General features: G+C 41.0%; 1 long non-coding RNA gene across 1 annotated transcript; it reads right to left on the bottom strand.

The window, feature by feature from the left end:
- Nucleotides 1-2,156: 2,156 nt before the first annotated feature.
- Nucleotides 2,157-3,003, bottom strand: LOC137172315 (uncharacterized). Its single transcript, XR_010924941.1, has 2 exons — nt 2,468-3,003; nt 2,157-2,342 (listed from the first exon to the last, which is right to left on the bottom strand). It is a non-coding gene; the product is annotated as an uncharacterized lncRNA (long non-coding RNA).
- Between the last annotated feature and the right edge of the window lie 1,885 nt (nt 3,004-4,888).

The following is a 4,888-nucleotide window of genomic DNA, read 5'->3' as shown; positions in this document are numbered from 1 at the left end:
CAAACAAACAGCATGATGTGTCCCCATGCTCCCATAAAGTTACACAACCCTGGATCACACAGTCAAACAGTACACTGCGAACAGGCAACAAGAAAACATGTGCTCTGTAGTAATGTTGTGGTCATCAGAGTGGCAGTGCTGTTGCCTTTCTTATCCTAACAGTTAGTTAAGTGCACTCACCTGCCATTCCAGTTGTAAATCAGTACACAATTAGACGGCTGGAATACATGATAGCAGCACTAATGCACACATAAAGCAGGGAGGCCACTCATGATGTTATGTAAGAGTTAACATGTTCTTACTTGTTACTTGTTATGGAAGGGTTTGGTCCACTGCTCTTTAGATACAATGTCCTGAAAGGTGCACACATGCATCCACAAGCGCATGCATGACATCAGTACTTTCTTGCTCTCTCTATCTCACATTAAGGGCTACCCCTTACCAAATACAAGTGCCACACTGGTTTCAGAGCATACCACCTGCCTGTCTTTTGATTGTATTGCTTCAAATTGTAGTCACACGAGCAGCATCTCTTCACCATGACTTTGAAAATGTCTTGGGCTTGCAGCTTTCTTTGAACATTAAATGTCAACATTGAACCTTAAAGTGAGACTATTTGAACTTTTGAAAGAAGAAGTAAAACAATCTTCTTCTTAAATATTAGAAAGTTGAATTTCACAATAAAATACACTCTGGCACATGGCTATGGTGGTTAACATTAGCTAACGTTACCAAACTTTAGATATACCCTCAGATATTGCTTTGTAATAGGGGTGCTGATATCGCTAACAGTACCAATAGTGATACCAATACTTGTGATTATTAAAAGCGACTTATGTATTTTCATGTAGGGGGAGAGCAATTTGTCATGATTTATGAGGTGAATCCAATATCAATAGGCTAAATCTGAATACATTTTCATGACCACAAAATGATTTGCCAAAGGTTGGTAATCATTGCAACCTGTGAGACCTGGGTTTGAGTCCCAACTAAAGCATGTAGTATAATTTTTTAATTCTATTAAAATAATTCATTTAGATAACAAGTTTAAATGGGCTGAATATATTATTTGAATGTCTAAATATATTATATATTTAATCAGTCTACTAAAGTAACAGCTAATGATGACCAATTACAGTTTGAAAATGTGACATAAACTAGTGCTGAAGATCCGATTTGACCAAAGTATTAATTTCACTACTATATACTGTATACTTGGATATTCCTTTCCTCTCTGAAAAGACTCTGCCAGTGATCTCTCTCTCAGCGGTCTGAGGCGTTTCCCTCCTCCTCCCTTCTTTTCTGTTGCAGCTCAGAGTTCTCTTTCTTGTGGTTTTTCATGTGTTTATACAAATTGGTGTTGCCACAGTAGCGAACAGCCTTCCTACATACATTTCATCATAAAATAGCTCCACACGATGCTCCTCTTTCGTTCAGCCATCACTGCAATCATGTGCCGGATCGGTGCCGGTAGTCAGGATGCGCACCGTGTATGTTCATTGTCTGAGTGCACACATGACACAACAACAGCAGTGGAGAAGCAAAGAGTGCATGCACTAAGATGTGTTCGCTGCTCACTACAACAGAACATTGCACAGACAGTTCTACTCTTTGATGAAATGGGTACAACATAGAAGAGAGAAACTGAAATCGATCTTATTGACACTATAATCGCCACACACACAAAGCTCACACAAACACGTTAATGGTATTATTACAAAAGTAAAACAAGAGGTGAGCACACATCTCATCAGGAGACATCTTTGTTTCCTGCTTACATGTATCATAAAAACTGGATAGTGTAGTCTGAGATAGTAATTTACTTTTGTGTTCACAATGCCCTTTCAACTGTAACAGATGACGCTTTTATAAGGGCCAGAAAGCAGTGAAATTCATCCTTGCATCTTTTCGATGGCTCGATGTGGTTCTAGATGCTTGGTGACGTAGTGTCTACTCAAGGCTGGTTTATATCTGGCAAGCTAACAAGCTAGCGAGCTGGGAATATTAGTGCAAGTCAGTTGATAGCTCTCCAAGGACACTTGCTTGCTAATTGTTAGTTGATAAGCTAGCTCAGTTGCTAAGGGGATGATAAGTCCACAAAGTTCATTTGTCATGAATCTGAGGCAGAACCCAAATGCAGACGCTGGACATGCAGGTAGGTGAAAATCAAGTCTTTTATTTAGACAATTAAGAGGTAAGGTGAGATGGAGGCAGGCCAGGATATTGGCTGAGGTGTGGAGACAGGGTATCCAAGGGGGAAGCGTTGGCAGAGGGTATCGGGGGAATGAGAGCTGGCTGGCGATCTTGGCAATTGGGCAAGGCGAGAAGGCAGACAGGTATTCCTGGAGACAAGGAGAACTGATGTAAATCTTCCAGTCGGCAGGCAGGCAAACAAACTGACAGACAGGAAAGACAAGCAGACAAGTTAAACTAGTTACAGGGCTGGAAGCACAGCACATAGACAAACCGTGTATGGCACAATCTGGCGGTGATTGACTGTTGGTGCAGGGTTCTTGTAGTGAAGAAGAGATGGCTCGATGGGCAGACAGGTGTGCTGATTGTGGATAACAAGCAGGTGCACAGCGAGAGGGGGAGAAAGAGATAGAGAGAGAAAGAGAAAGAGAAAGAGAGAGAGAGGGGGAGAGAGGGCAAAGGGGGAAGGGAACAAGCAAACAGACAGACCACCAAGCACACCTCACTCAAACCAAAGGCTGAAAGTAACAAAAACACACTCACACACAACAGGCCGGCGTCACAGGCAGGAGTCACAGAGGAGGAGTCGAGACACAATTCAAGAGACACATTTGTACTATCTACTGCTGTTTCATAACTTTCCTTAAGTTTCTTTGGTGAAGGTTATACTCTGACAGAGGAGGGTTGATTAAAAGTGATAAACTGTGATACTTTCTCCTGTTTTTTTGACCTGGCGCACCGTCCTTCAAAGGTCATCTGTTGACCAAAGACTGCTTTGGTCAGCAGTGCAAATTCCTGTCTCAAATTTCACCAAAGTTGAACCTGACACAAAAGATTCACAGATTCACTTTGTCCCAGCAAGCGATTCCCCTGAAATGAATTATTTGATTGGGAACTTTGGTGTTGTGTCAACAGACCTCATGGGGAAAATGCGCTCTAGCAAATTGGCAGTATATGGCTGACTGGCCTCACCAAATCCTACATTCTTAATGTAGCCATGCATTCCACTTGTTCTCGGTCAGGTCATCTGATGATGACGTCTTTAAAGCAACTTACTCAATAGAATTGTAAGAAATGACAGGAAATTCAGTGAGCCAATATCCAGCGATTGCCACTTGTGGCCACAGATGCTGTTTAGCAGAAGTGACATATTCTCGCTTTAAGGCACACGAGGTAAAATTAATCTAACAACAAACATACATACAAACATGTTTTTTTTTTTTTGTAAAAGTGCTTATTGAAGTTCTTTGTAAATGCTAACTGGTTGCCATATAGGTGGCATATAGTAGAAGATCTCCCCCAATGTGTTTGTTTTACACATTATGTAATCAGCATGAAGGCTGATAAAGAGTGAATCACAACCTGCAAACACATTCCTGTATGATGAACATGCAATACGTTTTGAGGATAAAGTCAACCTTTAGCTTTTCCTCAGATTCATGAAACACAGATTTTGAAGATCTTCAGACACTCAGCCTACATGTGTGGTACATGGTTTGACAATATAAATGCTGCTCTGTATTACTCTTTATCTAAGAAAAAAATCCAGCGACAGGGATTTCCTCTTCCCCCAGATACATCTCAGAGAATAATATCCAATTCATAAGTGGAAATGGAGAAAAAAAAGTAAAACATGACATCATCTTCTTTTGGCAGTATCTGTAATCTCCCTGAACAGATACAGAGCGTACAGATAGCTCTTGCTACAGAGATAGCTAATACAGTACAGCAGTCAGAGGCTGCATCACACATCTGAGTTCTCCTTACATAAACCCTCATAGTTCGTCATCTCCCCATATGAATCAGCCATTATCTCACAACCAGCATAGTATTCTTAGTCAAGAGCCTATTCTCCATGCATCTCAGAGCTCACTTGTTAAAGAAAAGGCACTGACAGTCTGTACAGACACCCAGTCTGTCTTATGGAGGTTGAAGAGATAAAGTTTTGTGTGTTTATTGTGTTTGTATCAGATGAGAATCACTGTGGCACTGCAGACGTCTCATGTATATGTTGTTGGCATCAGCAGGACCTACCTTCACTATAGCATTTAAAAACCTATTCTCAAATCACCTGTCAAATTGTCCATGTTTAACTTAAAAAAATAGTCTTATTTAAGCAATTTGAGAGCTTAATATTCTTTTTAACTTTTTCAACTGAACATGATACTATAATGCACAAAGATTGCAGTGTCATTATCAACATTTTTTTCTTCTTTAAAGAAAGTTATTGAGTTCATCGAGGTTAGATAATGCTCCTCCTGTTCCTGACAGTCAAACTGTCCTTTACTCACTAGGAGGGCTGCAGAGGGGGTTAACAATTCCTGCTTTTTGCTGCACATCTATCACCAACTGTACAAAAACCACCAGAAACCAGATCCTTTGTCAGGCAGCTGTCGCGTGCAGCTGGTAACCCGAGACTGGGCTCTCCAAGAGGCTTTTAATTCCACACATGTGGCACTACCTGTCCAGTGTGGATTTTAAGATTTTATGCGCGTGGGGCAGCTGCTGTGGCTCGTACGAGTGATAAAGAGGAAAAGAGGAGGGGGAGACTGTAAAAGTGCTCCTCTTAGATGTTAAACATATTTCTCAGTTTCTATACCGTAACTGTTCATCTTTCCATACACCCCTCCGTCTTTTTCTGGTGATTAGCCACATGTGTCTGGATATGTCTGGAAAAGAAAGAATGAGTAAAGTG

This window comes from Thunnus thynnus, chromosome 2 (genome assembly GCF_963924715.1).
Source record: "Thunnus thynnus chromosome 2, fThuThy2.1, whole genome shotgun sequence".
In the NCBI taxonomy this organism is placed as follows: Eukaryota; Metazoa; Chordata; class Actinopteri; order Scombriformes; family Scombridae; genus Thunnus; species Thunnus thynnus.
This window is presented reverse-complemented; position numbering and strand designations above follow the sequence as displayed.